Source organism: Pelodiscus sinensis, chromosome 2 (genome assembly GCF_052426305.1).
Source record: "Pelodiscus sinensis isolate ZL-2025 chromosome 2, ASM5242630v1, whole genome shotgun sequence".
Classification (NCBI taxonomy): domain Eukaryota; kingdom Metazoa; phylum Chordata; order Testudines; family Trionychidae; genus Pelodiscus; species Pelodiscus sinensis.
The window spans coordinates 116,596,887-116,618,615 of NC_143053.1; the positions used below are offsets into that span (position 1 = coordinate 116,596,887).

A 21,729-nucleotide genomic window follows, 5' to 3' on the forward strand; every position below is an offset into this window, starting at 1 on the left:
TACTGCCACCCCATGCCAGGCACTCAAATAATCACCTGGAATTTGTCCATAGCATTGTTGAGGTAGCCACAGTGGGGTCCCCCAAATGCAGGGCATAGAGTGGCTGCCCCAAATTGTCCTATGGACAAGACAGCTCTGACTTCCAGTTCCAAATGAGGTGTGTAGTTGACTGGGTCAGTGTGTAACTCTGGTGTTCATAACTCTGAGGTTCTACCGTACTCTATATTTCTATTAGCTGTTAGCTGTTAATTGGATCATGGGTTCAATCCTTCAACAGTCTGAGTGCTTTCAACTCCCACTGACTTCAGTGTGACGAGGTGTTTAAACCTTAGAAGATTGCACTTTATATTATTTGAATGCAGTTTGCACTTTCATTGCACTTTTTATGCATTTGTAAGATTTTGTTTATAACTATTTTTGTTTCACTGTTCAGTTTTGCCTGTGTGGGGTTGGGAAAAGAAAGGTACATACACACACAAAAATGTGTTTTGAGTACTGCAATTGTCATCAGTAGAAATATCTCTCACTTCCTAAAAATGAAGTGAAAAGGAAAGTTAATTTTAAGTCATATTGAATCAGAAAAGTCTGAATAAGTTTTGAATCATAAAACTCCCATTGACTTGAGTAATGTCAGGATTGGACCCAAATGAGGAAGTTGTTTTATGGTTGTCATAAACGTATGTGTATGCCAGCCAGGTTTTTTATGATAAACTGAATGTTAATTATATTTTAGTTGTCATAATTCATATACTATGCCCAGATCTATATGATGCAAGGTATTTTCAGATATAATTTGTTGGAGTAGAAATAAAGCAACATTTCTGGATGGGGAAGAAACAGTTATTAAATTTATTATGAAATCTTGTATTGTTTGGGATAATCCGATCGTTTTGTGTATTGTTAAAACTTAAGGGGAATATGATGTTGCACAGTGAGTAGTTTACATGGGGGTTCTGTGGAGACTTTCAAAGCCAGTTGTGTTTCATGAGTTAAGAAGTTTTGGATAACTTCCCAAAAGGGGGTATTTTACGGATATTATTTTAAACTAGACAGGGATGAATATAAATGTAACTCATCTGAAGAAGTAGATTGGGCCCATGAAAGCTCATAATACTATATATAGTAATAGAAATATAGCCGTGTTAGTCTGGTGTAGCTGAAGCAAAATACAGGACTCTAAGCTGCTACTTGTTGTTTTTTTTTAAGTTACAGACTAACATGGCTACCCCTCTGAGATTTATGAATGTAAGGTTATGCAGTAAAACTGAGAAAAGAGGAGGAAAAAAAACATGCTAGTGTAAATGCCTTGGATAATGGTGACTTGACCCAAATCATCATGCAAACTGTTTTGCTGTGTGAATGGACTTTATAGCTCAGATTTGCAACCCTCACCAGCAATTAGTTTGCTCCTTTTATCACATGGAGGAAAGGGAGGGAAAGGATAGAGAAGCTGATCTTTCCAGCACCCTGCATTTCTAATATCTGACTTCAAATAGAAATGCTGTCAAAATAAAGTCTTTACATTTTGAGTGCTATTTATTGTGCAAATGCCAGTTCCTTTCCGTTTCACAGTGGTTCACATTATGTGCATGCCTTTTAGTGCTATGAAAGTACTTTCTCTCTCTCCTCCAAAACATAAGCATATGTATTATTTATTTATACAAATCCCCAAGGACTAGATTTGGTTCAGTATTTCATTCCCAAATAATCTCTCATAATTAATGATGTAGAGAGATATTACTGAGGGGGGCTGAAATATTATCCTGTTATGATGCCAGCTTTGGGTGTGTGTATATTGTGACTATATTTGTATATAGTATTCAACTAATCACAGTGCAGAAACATGACGGTGTATTTTACAATAAATACAAATGTATTATTTGAATAAAAAATAACAAATAGTCAAATTCAAAAAAGCAAGACATCCCTGCTGCCTTTCATTAATCCTTTTGAGGAGAGAGAGATGGAGGGTGAAGAGGAGATGTAGAGATAAAGAAGCAAAGAGTTTTCTCTGTAGATAGATTTCCTCCTTGTATATATTCGAATCAAATTTAAATTTCTTATTCTTGCTGCTGTTGTCCAGGTTCACTCAATCCCTATTTATATTTGACCTGCTATCTGATCTTTTAAAGATTATCCTCCTCATATCATTAGTGAATGCCCCCTTTTCTCATAGCTGTAGTTTGTCTTATGTATGGAGGGGGCAGCTCTAGTCAGGCCAATGGGCTGCACATGGGGAGGGAAGGGAATTCTGTGCTTGCCCTAGGCTTGCAGGTTGGGGGCACAGTATGCTCCAAACTATACCCATGCTTTTTCTGCCTCTAACAGGCAGTTCCAGGCCCTCTGCACTGTGCTGTCCTTTATGATTTAATCTCCCAAAACTTATTTAAGTGTCTGCTCTCACCCTCTATCTGCTTTCTAATTTTTTTTATAACTCCCATCACTGTAGTATCTAAGGACTTACGACAAAAAGCCTACAAAACAGGAAGGAAGGAATTTAACTAGCAAATAATAAAAATAAAGGAGCTTAACCATCAGGATTGATACATGCCTTTTACTGAGAGAACATACAATCTTGTCTTATCTTTCTGCTACTCTTCTTTTCTTATTTGACCCTAGTTTGTTGCATCATATTAGGTTTAATTCATATGCTCTTTGGAGCTGAGGCTGGGTCTCTGTTTGTGAGGATATTAGCACATTTTAAAAAAATACTCCATTACCACTCTCTGTTTTTATGAAATAATCAGTATTTCAAGGTAAAAGTCATCAATCACTTAGTCCACCATATACAAATATTACATACAAGTGATCACATACAGTAGTTGTTACTGTGGAAGGTCTGATTCTCTCCAGACACAAGCATTAAATGGGTATTGTGTAATATAGCATCCATTTCATCATGAAGGTTATAACTACTTAAGTGTCCTAGTTAACTACAGAAATATAATACTTAGCATTTGAATGGCAATTCAGAACCTTTCTTTCAGATCATTACATATAGATATTGAAAAAATAATAGTTTGTCCTACTTCTTGCCACAAACCTTTGAACGGTTTTAGACATATTTAGAAAAGTTTGGGCTCCAAATACTTGTTCATGTTTCTGACAATGAAGATTGCATTTGTAGTACTCAGCCTCAGCTACTGAAAACTTACAAGAGTTCTATTCTAACTTCTCTGATTCTGGCTCTTCCTCACTTCCTTTTCAGTTCCTACAGAAACAGAAATGGAATCACCAGAAATAGGGAAAGAGTCTTCAAGATCGTGTTTCAAAAGTATTCTAATTCTGTTGAATTGGCAAAATTTATGAATGCAAGTGCCCAATCACACCTCTTCTGATAACATTTGGTTTCAGTTCAGGGATGTTTTTCTTTTCTAAAAAAAAACCAAGCCTGTGTTTTTTAAACATATTTAACATCAATACAAACTGAAACTTGGCAAATCACTACTAAACTTCTGGTTTGTGGTTTTTGGCCAAGTTAGGGCGTGCTAAACTTGATGTGTGTATTGTTCTTCGATAAACTTTTTGCATTAAAAATAAATATTATTTAGAACATCATTGCTTTCATTCAGTGAATGCAGTATAACTTTAAACAGACCCATAGGAATTGTGAATAGTATTCATTCTGAATATATATTGTGCGTAGCATATCTAATTTCAGTGGGGGGGGCGGTAAGAGCTAGGACCACCAAATTCAATATACAGCTTTTTCTTATCATAATTTAACGCAAGGTAAAGATATGGTTGTGCCAGGAAAATGGGGTGTGTCTAGAATGGTATTGCTTCTCATAAAAGGGTACAGAAAAGAGACAATCACCTGGCAAGTGAAAAGGAGCTGACCCCGTCCCACCTGATCTGGAACTGCTCCAGCCTTGAGCCTCCCACTTCCCAGGTGTCCTTTACAGAGGGTGGCGGGAGAGCTGAAGCTTCCCCCACCTTACCTCCTAATTTTGCTGACTGTTGCCCTTCATCAGGGAGCAAGGGAAAAGTGCATAGTTTGCTGCATTCCTCATTCTGGCTGGAAAATACAGTGGGCAGACAAGCCTGGATCTGCCCTGGCCAGGGGTCTTGCACCCTCTCCTGTCTGTGCCTGCTGGAGCTGCAGTGACCATAGAAAGACACTTCTCACCTGGTCCTAAGCTGCTGCCAGGAGAGAGGGTTTGTCCTCTCTCCCCAGGGCAGCCTGTTTGCTGCACCTCTCATCCCCAACCTCACCCCAGAGCATGTACATTTTAATTTTATTTTCCAAAAAAACTAATTGAGTTAAGGACCCAAACAACACTGGGTAAATCTACTACAGGTTGCAGCTCTAAAATCTAGGATTCGCTGGTCTGGCAGCATCCATGGTCCAGCATGACCACAGATGTTCCAGGACCAGAGAGTCCTGGCGCACTGCAGGAGGGTGGGGGCCCACGAGCTGGCGCATGGCTCAGCTGGACTGTGGGAAAGGGCACGTGGTTCAGCTGGGCTGTGGGGGAGCGCAAGGAGCCAGCGCATGGCTTAGCTGGGCTGGGGGGAGAGCCAGGAAGCAGGAAGAGGGGCATTAGGGGCGGCCTCTGAAATGACCTGCTCTGGTCCAGAAAAATCCCTCATCCAGAACCAGTCAGGTCCTGAGGGTACTGGACCAGGGAGGTCCAACCTGTAGTAAATTATAAGTAATGTTTCTGGATATTAAAAGTAAATAGATTACTCTGATGTGTGTCTGTAATTAGTTCATATGTCAACTTTCATTTATAGTGGGGACACCCTGTACAGTTGCCCCAGTATACATCCATTCTGCACTATAGTCGTTGACGCTTGTAGGAACTGATGCATTATAAGTCCTCCCATTCCCCACTCTTAAGTTGCGCACACAAAAAAAAGTTTGCACAAATGGAAGTCAGCCATGGGGGGGGGGGGGGAAATCCCCACTTTCAGTTGTTTCCGTATAAGTCCAAGTTTTTTGGAACGTATCTTGGACTTATAGCGAGGATGGCCTATACATTACTATTTTTCATGTGTATTGGGAGGTGATTTTTAATAAAACTGGATTCTATATTTAATTTGGGAGAGGGATAATCTTTTTAATGGAAATTTTTTTCATATGAGATTAGGAGCCAAATTCATCAGTGCTATCTGCAGGTGCAAATGCACTGGCTTCAGAGTTTTCCCTTGTAAATAAGTTTTAATTGCTTAATTTCTCTAATATAAATATTAGTTCTTTATCATCCATGGAGTCTTCTAGGATTAGCAGAATAGACAAAGATATTTTGTTTAAAAAAGCACCTTAAATCTGTTACATTCTTTTATACATCATAAAATTGCTTCATGAAAGGATACAAATTATATGACTTTGGATTCTAACACCAAGCTATACCTCTTTGGAGCGCATTTATTATATGTAGGGCACTCTGTCTCAGAAGTCTTGGAAGTCACATATTCTATGATTTTCCATGGCTTCTACAGTGGCCAGCATAGCTGAACCCATCCATGGCTAGCTCCAGGGACAGCTAGCTCCAGGGACAGCTAGTCTCTAGCTCCAGGGACAGCTGCTCATGTGGCCCCGGGGATAGCCACACCAGCTGCTCTTCAGGCAGCTCCCCCCCCCCCCCCCTTGCAATGATACCCTGACAGGTGACTGGAGCAGTTGCAACTCCTGGCTCCTGGTGCTGTTGTACCTGGGCACCTCCCCCCAAGCTGGGGTTCCCCCAGACAACTCCCCTCTGCAGCAGTGAACCCACACGTCCCCTTCCTCCCCAAGATTTAATCACAGGTATTTCTAGTATGAGTCATGGGCAGGTCACAACCATTTTTGTTGCCCATATCCTGGCTATGACTTTTACTAAAAATAATCATGACTAAATCATATATTTAATTATAGGGTTAAAAAGAGAAGCATTGAACACATTTGCATTTGAATGCAGAAAAAAGAGTGCTAATATGTTAAACCATCTGTTGCTCATCAATTAATTTCAACTCATCATCTGCAATTCATAGAAAAGATTGTTGTCCCTCATGAGATGGCATTTTTCAGCTAAACAATTTTAGGAAATAATTGTTAAATATAGAAAATCAGGAGAGTAAAAGGAAGTTACTTTCTTATGATATTGTTTATATTTCTGTACTGTTCTGCTCCTGTCTTCATTTACATGTTAGTTGTTGTCTTAACTAGTATTATGACCCAAAGTTATTAATAAATATATTTCTGTTCCCCGTCTACGCTCCCCACTACTTGCCTACGCTACAGAAATAACCATCTTTGTACACAATTGTTAAATATGTCTATTGTAATATGGTTTCTTTTTGCCTATGAGGACAGAAAGGAAACATTCTAGCTATACCTGGGAGCAATTTTTAACTGCAATTTGTTTATTAATCAAGTAAAATATATAGCAAATATACCTGTATGTTGTAGATTCGATTACTTGCTGTATTCTGTAAGGAAATGATTAGTTGCTTGCAGTGAGTTGATGATGAGCTTTGACTTTAAATTCCAGACATACTATTTATAGTAAATCTTAATTTCCAAATAAAAAATGAATAACAAGAAATGACTGGAGAGAAACTTAATGGTTATTTCAAGTTATTTAATATTTTTTGCTTTTTCTTGAGTTTAACCATATAATTTCTGTCTTATGAAGGAGTTTGGGGAAAAGGAGTGCCTTACCAGCAGTAGCTTCTTCTTCAAAAATATTGGCTCTACAGAGACATGCTTCAGATACTGGACACACTGTTGTGTGACCACAGAACCGTTTTGAGCAAAAATTACCAGTTGGAGGTGAAACATATGTCATTCAATCCCAGCATTCTGTAGAACAAGTGATTTAAATGCCTTGCTTATTTTAATGGCCCCTTGTTAATTCCTCATTATACATCTGTTAGAGAAGTCATTGAGACAACCTTTTCTTTTCACATTCATGTTAGTTTTACATGTAGTTGTTTACTTGTAAATAGTCCATTGGTGGATATAGTACAAACTCAAAAGTCTTTGTTTATTGTGTGTAGTTTGCAGAATCTGTTTCTGAGTCATTTTCAAAGTTGGCAGATCTGCTTGAGAAAATGCCAGATGTTTCTCTTTCACCACATCAGAGAAGAATAAAAAATGCCTTCCAGGCATTAGGGAAAAGCATTCAGGCCAAGGTTGTGATGCCTTCAAAAAGGACACAGAAGACTTTAAAGATTCTTCTCCCACCCCATCTCCCGCCTAGGACTCTGGTAGAGCATGTGTTTGGGATGCTTTTTCTCCAGAAGGTCTCTTCAGACACCAGTAATGTGGCCTCTAAACCTCTCTCTGTAGCAAACTCTGATACAAAATTCCATACTGAAAGGAGCCATTGTCTTGTAAAAGTGTCCCACAAGATACGAAGTGGTTTCCAAGAGATAAGAATTCGTATTCTTCAGATAATGGGGTGAGAACCTATGGTTTTATTGTTTTCAAGAAGTTGTGTAAAAAAAAAGAAAGGTATCAACAACTGAGATCTCACCATTGGACCCAATCTAATTTTGCTTTCTGCAGCCGAGGACTCCTCGAATCTGTACTTGTCATATTGGTCTTCTAGATGAGGGCAACCACTAGATCTTCCTGGCAAAAATATCAGGCGTCAACCTGGTTTGAAGGGGCTAGTGGAGGAATGCCAATGAAGTTTGAACTGTACACAGCTTCTTACACTCTTGGATTGGTACTAGCAAGATTTTATCAGTCTTTCATCCCACAGTTCTTGACACCCTTTTGTATTCTGAGTTAGGCTCTCAATGTCTGATAGGACAAAAACATTGCAGCAGTGGTTCTGGGTACCTGTCAGCTTCCCATAATGCACTTATCTCCTCCCTCCATCCCAATCAAAAAGCAACAGCGAACAATCTTTTCACACCGTTTTTTCCCCAGTTATCCATCCAGAGAATATAACATGGCCTAGCCAGCAGCCACCAGCACAAGGAAGAATGTGAGGAGGCCAGGCAGGAACCCACTGAGAGCTGGTGCTGGAAGCATTAGGGCCTGTTGTGAGAGTGGAATGCCGATTCTGGTCCTGAGAGACAAGCACAGACTGGTGGGACTACCAGTGGGTGCAAAACTTTCACATGTGTAAGGCTACTTTCATGGAACTTTGTGAATTGCTTTCTCCCACCCTGAAGTGCAACAATACCAGAATGAGACCCACTCTGACAGTTAAGACGTGAGTGGCAATAGCCCTATGGAAGCTTGCAATGCCAAACTGTTACTGGTCAGTTGGGAATCAATCTGAAGTAGGTAAATCTACAGTGGGAGCCGCCGTGATCCAAGTTGCCAGGACAATTAATACCCTTCTGCTAGGAAAGGCAATGACTCTGGGAAATGTACAGGACATAGTGGATGGCTTTGCTGAGATGGGATTCCCTAATTATAGTGGAATGATAGGGATAGGCATTCTATCTATCTTGGCACCTGACCACCTTGCCAAAGAGTACATAAACCACAAGGAGTACTTCTCAATGGTTTTGCAGGTGCTGGTGGATCACAAAGGCCATTTCACCAACATCAACATGATCTGTAGGAATTCCAGAAAGCTGCAAGATGGGACTTTCTTCTTAGACTAAAAATTGCCAATCATAGAATCATAGAACTGGAAGAGACCTCAGAAGGTCATCAAGTCCAGCCCCCTGCTCTAGGCAGGACCAGTTCCAACTAAATCAACCCGGCCAAGGCTTTGTCAAGCCGAGACTTAAACACCTCTAGGGATGGAGACTCCACTACTTCCCTAGGTAACCCATTCCAGTGCTTCACCACCCTCCTAGTGAAATAGTTTTTCCTAATATCCAACCTGGACCTCTCCCACCACAACTTGAGACCATTGCTCCTTGTTCTGCCATCTGTCACTACTGAGAACAGCCTCTCTCCATCCTCTTTGGAACCTCCCTTCAGGAAGTTGAAGGCTGCTATCAAATCCCCCTCACTCTTCGCTTCTGCAGACTAAACAGACCCAAGTCCCTCAGCCTCTCCTCATAAGTCATATGCTCCAGCCCCCTAATCATTTTGGTTGCCCTCCGCTGGACCCTCTCCAATGCGTCCACATCCTTTTTGTAGTGGGGGGCCCAGAACTGGACACAATACTCCAGATGCGACCTCACCAAAGCCGAATCAAGGGGAATGATGACATCTCTGGATCTGCTGGCAATGCTCCTCTTAATGCAACCTAATATGCCATTAGCCTTCTTGGCTACAAGGGCACACTGTTGACTCATATCTAGCTTCTCATCCACTGTAACCCCCAGGTCCTTTTCTGCAGAACTACTACTTAACCGGTTGGTCCCCAGCTTGTAACTATGCTTGGGATTCTTCCGTCCCAAGTGCAGGACTCTACACTTGTCCTTGTTGAACCTCATCAGATTTCTTGTGGCCCATGCCTCCAATTTGTCTAAGTCATTCTGTACCCTATCTCTGCCCTTAAGGGTATCTACCTCTCCCCCCAGCTTAGTGTCATCCGCAAACTTGCTGAGGGTGCAATCCATCCCCTCATCCAGATCATTAATAAAGATATTGAACAAAACCGGTCCTAGAACCGAACCTTGGGGCACTCCGCTAGAAACCGACCGCCATCCTGACATCGAGCCATTGATCACTACCCGCTGGGCCCAGCCTTTTAGCCATCTTTCTATCCATCTTACCGTCCATTTATCCAATCCACAATCCCTTAACTTGCTGGCAAGAATATTGTGGGAGACCGTATCAAAAGCCTTGCTAAAGTCAAAGTATATAACATCCACTGACTTCCCCATGTCCACCGAGCCAATTACTTCATCATAGAAGCTAATCAGATTGGTCAGGCACGACTTGCCCTTTGTGAATCCATGCTGACTATTCCTAATCACTTTCCTCTCATCCAAGTGCCTCAATATGGATTCCTTAAGGATCCCTTCCATGATTTTTCCAGGAACCGAGGTAAGACTGACCGGCCTATAGTTCCCTGGATCATCCTTCTTCCCTTTTTTGAAGATGGGCACTACATTTGCCTTTTTCCAGTCATCCGGGATTTCTCCCGATCTCCATGACTTTTCAAAAATAATAGCCAAAGGCTCCACAATGACATTTGCCAACTCCCTCAGTACCCTCGGATGCACTAAGTCCGGACCCATGGATTTGTGTATGTTTAGCTTTTCTAAATAGTTCCTGTAAATAGTTCCTAACCTGTTCTTTACCCACCACGGGCTGTCCATCTTCATCCCATCCTGCGTCACTTAGCGCAGAAGTCCAGGAGCCGACCTTGTCCGTGAATACAGAGGCAAAGAAAGCATTGAGTACTTCAGCTTTCCCCACATCATCTGTCACTAGGTTACCGCCTTCATCCATTAGGGGCCGCATACCCTCTCTGATCACCTTCTTCTTGTTAACATGCCTGTGCCTGGGGATGTTGAAATACCAATAGTGATCCTTTTAGACCCAGCGTATCCATTGCTCTCAGGGCTCATGAAGTCATACATAGGCAACTTAGACAGCAGTAAGGAGTAGTTCAACTACTGGCTGAGCAAGTGCAGAATGATGGTAGAATGTGCTTTTGGCCATTTGAAGGAATGCTTCCAGAGTTTATTCATTAGATTAGACCACAGTGAAAGCAACATTCCCATTGTTGTGGATGCTTGCTGTGTGCTCCATAATATATTCAAAAGTAAGAGGGAAAAGTTTCTGGCAGAGTGGAGGGTTGAGGCAGATCATCCAGACACCAGGGCAGTAAGGAGAACACTGTGATGGGGTAGACGCGCCCCGCGCTCTCGGCAGGGGGACGTCTGGGGTAGCGCGGCAAGGGCTGCAGCAGAAAAAACATGGTGCCGCTCTTGTGGAGCATGCGCCGGGCTCTGCGCTGGGCTCTGTTCTGTCCTGGAAGGAGGATGGCCTCCGCTCACAGAGGGGGCAGGTGCAGCAGGGGAGTGACCTGCACGGGTAGGACGCTGCAGCACCAGCAGGAGAGAACGGTGGCAGCTCTAGGAGCGGGCGGAGCCTGCAGGGTAGTGTGGATGCTCCCATGTCAGCGGGCACCCCCGCGGTGTACACAGGAGGAGGGGCCAACACAGGCACAGGGAGGAAGGCGTGTTGGGAGTGGGCTATAAAAGGGAGCGGCAGAGGGAGACAGGGAGGAAAGGTAACCTGTCGGACGGACAGGTAAGTGATGCCCCAGAGGGGGAAGGAATTGACCCAGGGTAGGGCTGAGTGGACACCCGAGGGTTGGTGCATTTAGGGGTAACACCCCACCAACCGAGCCAGGGAAGAGTTCCCCACCTTTAGGGTCCTGGGTCGAGACCTGGAGTGAGGGTAGGCCCAGGTCCCCCTTCCCTCACCACGTGTTGCGTTAGCGGGAGGGATTTGGCTAGTGCTGTGGGGCTGATCTTACAGTGCAAGATGTAGTGACCCGGAAGTGTGTAGCAAACTATGTCAATAAATAGGGGACTCCTCTGGAACCTGAAGGGATTTCTGGCAGTCATTGGGTGGGGAGTCGATGTTGGCGCGGGTGCGATATAGCGCGTGACATTACAGCACATTAAAGGGTGCTGTGCATCAGAGAAGCTTTGAACACCAATGTCATGAATGACCAGACAATGATTTGACGGTTGCTTTTAACATGTACTGATGTGTACATGTACTGACCTGTAGACACTTCCCCTCCAAACACAGTGGATACAAAGAATAAAGATTCTGTTCTTCTGAAATCATACATTTTTATTTAGGAAACACAGGGAACAGAGACAGAAAAAGAGTTTATGGTAAAAAGGTCTGATGGGGGAGGAAGGAGAGAATTAAAGTGACTTATTACAGTCCCTTGTGTAGCAATCAGAACTGTGGGAATGTCAGACTTCTGTTCCAGGAGACGTCACTGGGAGTTGAGTGAAAGTCTTCCTGGGCCTTTCCCTGACACCACCCCATGATTCTAAGATGCCAGGGAGAGCAGGCCATCGAAGTTGGTGAGGAATTGGTGGTTTACCAATAGGTGCAGGGGGATTCTGTACTCCAGGTGCTTTTCCTTCACCTCTATCAGGTTCCTCATCAGTTCTGTTGGTTCCTCTATGAGCCTCAACATCTTGTCCTGCATCTTATGCTCATGTTACTTGCATGCTTTTTTGTTCTCCCAATGGCATCTAGCAGCGTTCTCCTCCATGTATTCAGTTGAGCTCTATCAGTGCAGGCAGATTGCATGAGCTCATTAAACATTTCATACTGTGTAGATTTTTTTTTCACTTTCTGATCTGTAAGGAAGGAGCTAGGGGTGCAGATAAGTCATTGTTCTAGCTGCAATGGGGAAAAAAATCAAGGGTAGACAGAGAAGGTACATTGTGAATCACTGAAGGTTAACTCTTTTTCACTGAATGAATCACTCTGCTGAGAAAATTTTTCATTTTAAACTGAATGCATGGGGCAGCTGAACTCGGTTTGGTGGTTGGTAGGCATGGTAAGAAACAGGTTGGGGCTCTTGCTCTTTTGCTTCTGCTTTAAAAATGTGTGTGAGAGTGCTTGCAAAGTTCTGTCCAAGTTATATTATCAGTGACACCTATGATAGTTTTGCATAATTATTTCTTAAGCTCCAATCAGTTACAACTCTGATGAACAAAAGAATCCAGTTCACTCTCTCAGCTGTTAGCTCTGCAGAACAAAGAGAGTAAAAATGTTGTAATCACTAAAGTCAATGGACATTTTGAACATATACATGACTATATTGAGACTATATAAATATTTAAACACCAAGTAATTCTATTTCTATCAACACTTTGGTCTTCTGTTTCTTCACATATTTATTCTATAATTTTTCATGGAGGACTAGAGTCTAAATTATAGAAAGGATAAGAAAAAAACTGAAGGGAGGTTTGTGGAGCAAATGGTAAGATTTTCTAGCAGCCATCGCTTGTGGTAAACGAACTGTGATGAAAATACTGTGACATTGACCTCTGTACCTTGGCTTCCAGCCATTTACCAAAAGAGTGAATGTCTCACTGTGTATAAACTACAAACATGCTTGCTGAAGAAAGAGCACAGTAAATAGCCATTTAACTCTTTCATGCTTCGAGAGAATGAGTGTGTGGTAATGACATAACACTAGTAAAACATTTTCATTAGATTCGTTGCCAACAGAATATCTTTGTAGAAGAATGTATTGGGAATTTGGGAATTAATACCAAAGTATTTAAACACTCTTGCAGTCCTACTGCTGTGGGGATGTGTGAGAATTGGAATTTCTAAACAACTATAAAAGGAATTAGTGTGTGTCGTGTCTAAAGAATGTCTTCTTGAGTGACCAGCCCTCAGAATAGCACCACCAATATAAACCCCCTAGTGTAAGCAAAAGAAGCCACAACATGCCACAGTGGTGCTCCTCTGGAGGGCCAGTGAAAATCACAGCTTCCCTTCTCTACATTAGAGATTTTCACCAGTGCAGCTACATCCGCACCTGGCCACAGAGGGCTTAATCCGAATATATTCCACATGGCCAAGACCTTAGATGTTTGTCTGACAGTCAGACATTCAACCTCTTCATTTGAGAAAAGGAAGAGCTACAGTTCAGGTTTCAGTCTTGAGACATTGTCGTCCTTTAATAAAATGGGGGACAAGGAGGGCCTGGTGTCCTAATTTAAGAGACAAGTAGAAGCAGAATTAACTTATTTGAGGGGAAAGTAATAAACTGCCTTGTATATAATAGCCTTTAAATCCATGACAGCATACACAGATTATTTAAATAATGCAATGCAAGGTTTCAGATATCAGCATAGAGACACAGGAAATCTTATCTCAAGAGCAGAACAGAAAATGAGTGATCAGTTGACAGTTTAAAAAAGAAATTGTAGTGTCTGAATCTGTGACTAAGCTATAATGAATGACACATTCTTCTCTAGTTTACTTAACTAACCTCAGAAACATCTACTGTAGATTTGGCTGGGATTTAACAGCCCATTCTCCCTTTCACTTCTCCCAACCCCAAGTGATACAAACACAAATGCTAATATTTAACACTCCCCAGGCTTCTACTTCAAAACTAAACATCTCTTACAAAGCTGAATTGAACCATCTAGTAGAAGTCACTGACATAACAGGAAGTGCTGCCTCTTAAAAACCTGATGCAGCAAAGTAGAGGGGAGACAGAAATTAGGGTGTTTTATATTGTCAACTGAGGAGACCTCCAAAGTAGATCCCTGAAAATTTGCAGATATCCATTGATGAGGATAGCTATGACTCATTTTTGCAGATGCAGATACAAATTTTGTATTTAGAACTTTGCACATCTGAAGCTATCTGCTTTATATCCATGGGCCTCTGCGGATGTCAGTGCAGATATCCACAACTCATTTTTCTGGATACATATGCATCTGCGGATAAAAATTTTGTATCTGCGCATGGCTCTACTCCAAAGCTGAAGTTGCAGCATGGATGAGTTTAGAATTCATCCTCCCTTGCTTTCCTTCATGGCCAGATAAAACTCCCATTTCCCAAAATTAATGTAAGAAAGAAAACAAATTCTTGATACTGTCCTAGAAGTGTAAAATTTCCCTGTTGTGCAGGGTAACAAGGTGGGGTAAAGGGGGGAATCTTTTATTGGACCAACTTTGTTGGACTGCCTGTTGTGCAGAATGGCTGCCAATGAACAATATTGATTTCCTGTAGAAAGTTCACTCCTTTCTTCCAAGACAGATATGTTTGTTGTGAAATATTTTTTAAAGCTTGTTAGGTATTTAATTTCACGGTGATAAGCATATTATAAATTATTGTTAAATGTCATGGCAGGGTTTATAATATAGCAGTAATAACTACTGTGTATCCTACCAGATAACCCACATGTTGTGTGGTCTGCCTGCTACAAATTCCATTTGTTGACATATATTTTTTGTGTGTGGAACAAAATGGCTTTTCCTAAATTGTGTACACAGCTTGCCTCTTCATATATTCTGTATACCACATCTACTCCCTATTAATCAGTGTTATTTGTGAGCTTTTGTTGACTTAATTCTGTATGCTGAGGGAGTGGAATGTTTGCTGGCAAGAAAAGCTGTTATTCCTTTAAGAGCGACACATCAATCTTCCCATCAGTGAATAGTCAGTCCAAAACCCAGTGCTTTACGAGTTTCAGACCAGGCTATTTATCAAGAGGCAACTGTTCATTTCTTAGATGGGCCCTATTTATTGAAGAAGAGATGTAAAGTCCCGTTTAATTAGTTAACCGATTAAACGTAATGTTTAACTGGTTAACTGATTAAAGGGAAGGTGGCTGGGGGGGGAGCAGCAGCTCACCTGCCATACATAGGGGCTACTCCAGCTGGCCAGTCCAGCCCCTAACCCATGGCGGGTGGGGAGCAGCTCCAGCCCCAACCAGTTAACCAGAACCAGTAAGCCTTACTACCAGTTAGCCATCGAGATCCTTAAGGCAAAGTTGCATTTGTGTCACTATAGAGCAGGGGTGGGCAAAAGGTACTCCACGGGCCAGATGCGGCCCCCCGCCAAGCAGCTTGATTCATCTGGCAGATGCCATTCAGGGCCTGGGGACGGAGGAGTGCACAAAGTCTTCTTCCGCCCTGCAAGGGGCATGTGGTGCTTAGTCAGTCACTAGCTGCTGCTCAACTGGCAGGGTTGACTCTAAGCATGGCACCCCTTGCAGGGCGGGGGCAGAGAGTGAGAGGCTTCCAGTGCTTCCCCAGACCCTGACTGACCTGGGGGCAGGGAGAGCATGCAAAGTCTCCAGCTGCCTGGAGTGCGGGCGCCTAGAAGGAACCACCACCTGTTCAGAACAGCTGACAGTTCTGTCTGAGGGGGGTGGTAAGGACAAAGACTTCACATGCTCTCCCCACCCCCAGGCCAGTCAGGGTCTGTGGGTGGGGAAGTACAGAAGTATCCTGGCCCTGTCCGTTTTGGGGCTGCCCAGGGGCCACTTCAATTTCTGAAGTGGCCCCCATCTAAAATTATTGCCCACCCTTGCTGTAGGGAGTGGATTGCAAGAAAACCTTAATAGCTGCAAGCTTTCTTTTAAGTAAGCCAATACAAGTTTAAAATATTGAACTTTGATATTGTTCTCTAAATTTCTGCTGCATTGAGGCACTCTGAAGAAATGCAGTCAGTTATACAGTGTAATATATCAGAGGCTACATATTATCTAATAGATAGGTGTACATACTTTATATATATTATGCCAAGTTTTTTTCTTCTACTTCAGTAACCACAAGCTGAGCTTTCTTTTTTCTCCCTAAGTTAATAGTTCAATGGGAGCTAATGGGCACTCTGCTTATGAAAATCAGGTCACTTATTTTGTTGGCTGAATATGGATTTAGAAGCTAAACATTAAACTCCTTTTTAAAAAAAGAGACTTGGCCTCTGCTGCTTTCTTTAGCCTAAGCTTCTCTTGCCCTACCCCTCAGCTGTTACACAGAGAACTGCATGTCAGTTAGATGCTGCCCTCTATTCCACAGGTGGCTGTGATTCACTCCAAGTGTACATAGCATTTATAAAGCAAGCTCAAACGTAATTTACACATAATACAAGAGGGAGAAAAATTATTTGTATTACCATAGCACCTAAAATCCTGGACGCCCCATCATCTCGGGCATTGGCACTCTCACTGAAGGACTGTCTGGCTATGTGGACTCTCTGCTCAGACCCTACGCCACCAGCACTCCCAGTTACCTCCGTGACACTACGGATTTCCTGAGAAAACTACAGTGCATAGGTGATCTTCCAGAAAACACCATCCTAGCCACCATGGATGTAGAGGCTCTCTACACAAACATCCCACATGCAGATGGGGTACAAGCTGTCAGGAACAGCATTCCTGATGATGCCACAGCACAACTGGTGGCTGAACTCTGCAAATTTATCCTCACACACAACTATTTCAGATTTGGTGACAACATATACCTCCAGACCAGTGGCACTGCTATGGGCACCCACATGGCCCCACAATACGCCAACATTTTTATGGCTGACCTGGAACAACGCTTCCTCAGCTCTCGTCCACTTACACCCCTTCTCTACCTACGCTACATCGATGACATCTTTATCATCTGGACCCACGGGAAGGAGACTCTGGAAGAATTTCACCGTGATTTCAACAGCTTCCACCCCACCATCAACCTCAGCATGGACCAATCTACACGGGAGGTCCATTTCCTGGACACCACGATACAAATAAGTGACAGTCATATCAATGCCACCCTATACCGAAAACCTACCGACCGCTATACTTACCTGCATGCCTCCAGTTTCCATCCCGGACACACCACACGATCCATTGTTTACAGCCAAGCACTGAGGTACAACCGCATATGCTCCAACCCCTCAGACAGAGACCTACACCTACAAGATCTTCAACAAGCATTCTGTAAACTGCGATACCCACACGAGGAAATGAGGAGACAGATTGACAGAGCCAGACGTGTACCCAGAAGCCTCCTGCTACGGGACAAGCTCAAGAAAGAAACCAACAGAACACCACTGGCCATCACCTACAGTCCCCAGCTAAAACCTCTTCAACGCATCATTAGTGATCTACAACCCATCCTGGACAATGATCCCTCGCTTTCACAGGCCTTGGGAGGTAGGCCGGTCCTTGCCCACAGACAACCCGCCAACCTGAAGCATATTCTCACCAGCAACTACACACCGCACCATAAGAACTCGAACTCAGGAACCAATCCTTGCAACAAACCTCGGTGCCAACTCTGCCCACATATATACACCAGCAACACCATCACAGGACCTAACCAGATCAGCCATACTGTCACTGGTACATTCTCCTGCACATCTACCAACGTAATATATGCCATCATGTGCCAACAATGCCCCACTGCTATATACATCGGCCAAACAGGACAGTCCCTACGTAAAAGAATCAATGGACACAAATCTGATATTAGGAATGGCAACATACAAAAACCTGTAGGGGAACACTTCAATCTTCCTGGACACACAATTGCAGATCTAAAGGTAGCCATCCTGCAGCAAAAAAACTTCAGGACCAGACTTCAAAGAGAAACTGCTGAGCTACAGTTCATCTTTAAGTTTGACACAATCAACTCTGGATTAAACAAAGACTGTGAATGGCTTGCTAACTACAAAAGCAGCTTCTGCTCTCTTGGAATTCACACCTCCAGATCAGCTGCTAGAAGTGGGCCTCATCCTCCTTGATTGGATCCACCTCGTCATCTCCAGCCTGATCCTGGCCTGCATATTTATTCCTGCCTCTGGAAATTTCCATTACCTGCATCTGACGAAGTGGGTCTTTGCCCACAAAAGCTTATGCTCCTACACTTCAGTTAGTCTATAAGGTGCCACAGGACTCCTCGTCGCCATAGCACCTAGAAGCTCTATTCGTGGACCATGATCCCATTGTGCTAAATGCTTCACAGACACAGAATAAAGAGACAGACCCTGCCCCCAAAGAGTTTACTGTCTAAGAATGAGATGAGACAAGACAACATATGGATGCAGACATTAGGGGAGTACAAGGAGACAATAGGATGGTACTGAGAGAGGTCTCAGTACCCCAGCAGCCTAACTGTTGTCAAGATTTGTTTTAAGGTAACATGGCAAAGCAGGGTTTTGAAGGAGAATGGTAGCTCTTCAGGTCTGCATGGGGGGACTCCATACAAACATGAGGGGCAGCATGGGAGAAAGCAAAGCTGTTTGTTCTTCTTTGAGTCAGTTCCAACCATGTGCGTTTTCCCTTAGCAGCTCCCGTGGGGTCAGCTATGGAGCCCCCTTGGAAATAGATCCCTGTTGACTTGATGTTCTCTTAGTCCCTTTTTACTGTCAGTGATGGTCATTGGAACTATGATCACTTGCTTAGCAAGCACTTACCTTAGCATTCTTTCTAGATTGTATTTGTAGGTTAGGTGTTAGTTAGCAATTACAGTAAAACTCCGATGGTCCGGCATCTGTTGGTCCGGCACTCCTGATGGTCCTGCACCATCAGGAACCCGGAAGTGCTCCGGGCAGCCGGACCATTTGAGCTGCTCTGCCCCCAGCTTCCCCGATTCAGCCGCTGCTAAAACTGACCAGCGGCTGAATCGGGGAAGCCGGAGGCAGAGCAGCTGGAGCGCTGCCGGGTAGGTCCCATAGTGCTGCCCCTCGGGGCTGCGGGACCAACCCGGCGGCACCCCAGCTGTCCCCGATTCAGCCGCTGCTGAAACTGACCAGCGGCTGACTCCAGGAAGCCTGGGGCAGAGCAGCTCTGCCTCGGGCTTCCTGGAGTCAGCCGCTGATCAGTATCAGCAGCGGCTGACTTGGGGACACCTGGGACAGACCAGCTGGGGGGCTGCCGGGTTAGTCCAGTAGCGCCGAGGGTCGGCGCTACTGGACCAACCCGGCAGCACTCCAGCTGCTCTGCTGCAGGCGTCCCCGATTCAGCCGCTGCTGAAACTGACCAGCAGCGGCTGAATCAGGGATGCCTGGGGAAGAGCAGGGCTATGAGGGGTCTGAGGTGGCACCCCCCCAGACCGCTTATAGCCCCCCCTTCTGATAGTCCGGCAAATCTGATAATCCGGCACCCCCTGGGTCCTAAAGGTGCCGGATTATCGGAAGTTTACTGTAGTTAGTTTGTGTATACAGTGTGTATAGCTGATAAGTTTTAGGGAAATTTTTTTCCCCAATCTCTTACCTTTCTGTTGGGTTCTGGGGCCACAGGTTTAAACCCTGCAGAACTTGCATTAAGCTTATGCCAACAGGCAACCCTCACAACATGTCTGAAGAGTGCAGAGGAAGCGCAACAAACATAGAAGTGCAAAAAGCATAAAAAGTCCAAGGAGTGAGACTTCCATCTTAAGCAACTTCTGATGTTATCTGCTCTTTGCCCCAGCCTGCTTCAGGCCGTCAGGATCCAGCATCAAGCACGTCCATGAAGAGTTCCCCAACCTCAGTACATGACACAGAGCCCAGCAAGGACTCTGGCCTAAGACCCCCTTGGCAATGATACCACACAAGCGGCACAGAAAGACACACATGGGTCATTCCCCAGCACTCAGCGCCCAGAGAGCAGGAGTCAGCGACGCTGATTTTGGTTCTCTTGAGAAGATCGTCAAGTGCAGCGCCTAGTAATTCCTCAGACAGGCAGTGCCACATGGAGGAGTTGGTGCTATCCTCCACCACGGACATATTTGAAGCTGCCAGGGGTTTAATTGCTTATGAGGACCCAGAGTCTACATCTACACTGCAGCACTATTTCAGGTACTGGAGGTATCCTGAAATAACTATTCCACGTCTTTTGAGCACACCCATTATTTCGAAATATAACAGGCTCTCTAATCTGATGTCCCCGTGCGGACATGAGATTAGACTAAATCTCTTTCCACGAGGATTAAGGATGTTTCGGGATAGATTAAGGATGTTTCGGAATAGCGATGTATTTGTGTAGACTGTGCCAAATTTTGAAATAAGCTATTTCAAAATAACACTGAAATAAAATATGCAATTTGCATAGCTCAAATTGCATCTCTTATTTTGATCTATGGTGCAGTGTTGATGCACCCAAAGAGGACACCCAGTGATGGATAAGACCTGAGTGACAGATCTTAGCAGTGTCTATTGTATTAGAGGAAAGAGGAAGCAGAAAGGAACTAGAGGGATGACTAAGAGCTGTTTTAGCCATGTGGAGCTTGAGCTGACCGCTAAGCATCCATAAGGAAGTATCAGAAGAATAAGCCGACATTTTATTTTAGACAGGAAAAGAGAGAGATCCACGAGTTGTCAATGTAGAAATAATAGTTGAATTTATATTTGTGGATAAGATTACCAAGAGATAAGATGGCAGACGGAGAAGAGAAGGGAACGTAGGACAGAGCCCTGCAGTAGCACAAAAAGTTGAGACGGGAACAGTCCTCCCTGGGAGTTAATGAATGAGTGATTACAGAGGTATTAGAACTAGGAGAGAAGAAAATCACAGAAGCCAAGGGAGGACAAGATTTTAAGATTTTGACCATGAATGACTATATCAGAGGTGGAGAACAAGTTGAGGAGGATGGAGAACTGGTTCTGAGATTTGGTTAGGAAGGGGTCATTGGAGATTTTGGTGGAGTGCAAGAGGTGGAAGATGGATTGGAGAGGGTGTAGGAAGGAACTGGAGAACTACTTCAAACAATTATTGTAAATAGCACATTCAGTTAGCTTAGAGATGAAAGAGATGGGATTGTAGTTAGAGAAGCAAATGGGATCAAGGGTTTTTTTTCAGATTAATGGAGTTTAAATAGTGCTTGAATTGTGAGGGGAAAGCTGGAGGAGAGTGGGAGGTTATGAAGAAGAAGAAGGGAGAGAATGAGTGCGCGTGTGAAGGAGACCAGATGAGATTGGATGGAGTCAGTATGAATACCAGAGGTATGGCAAGCGTGGTGGGAAGAGGAGGTCAGATGCTATGTAGCAAAAGAGGGATATGAGGAGAACTATGGGTGAGTGGCAGATGAACACGGTTGTCTCCCCAAAAAAGTCAATTTTATTTTTAATCTTAGCTATACTGTACAGAAATATTTGGTATGAACAGCAAGTTATGAACAAAAAGCTATTTCTACTCATATATTACTCATTTACAAACTGTGTAGGGGATCGTATCCCCCTCAACTCCTTTTAAGGCAAATTAATTTGTGAATACCAAAAAAGCAAACAAGCTGCTTCTATGCATTAGTCTCCATGAAAAATTCCCTTTTGTAATGTTTCCTTCTATTTGTCTAAGTATATTTCACTTTTTCCTTTCTCTGTAGTAATTAACTGTGTATATCTATAACATAACAAATGTTATGCATATCTTTTTCCTTCCTTCCTTCCTTCTT

At 43.4% G+C, this 21,729-nt stretch overlaps 1 protein-coding gene and 1 long non-coding RNA gene across 3 annotated transcripts in view; one reads left to right on the top strand and one right to left on the bottom strand.

The window, feature by feature from the left end:
- Window positions 1–21,729, top strand: part of LYRM4 (LYR motif containing 4) — a 171,216-nt gene that overhangs the window by 148,936 nt on the left and 551 nt on the right. The window lies entirely within an intron of this gene.
- LOC112543993 (uncharacterized) overlaps window positions 10,619–21,729 on the bottom strand; it is a 44,365-nt gene continuing 33,254 nt past the window's right edge. Inside the window, exon 3 of the long non-coding RNA XR_003087290.3 lies at window positions 10,619–12,583. This is a non-coding gene — a long non-coding RNA (uncharacterized LOC112543993). The remainder of the gene's footprint in view (window positions 12,584–21,729) is intronic.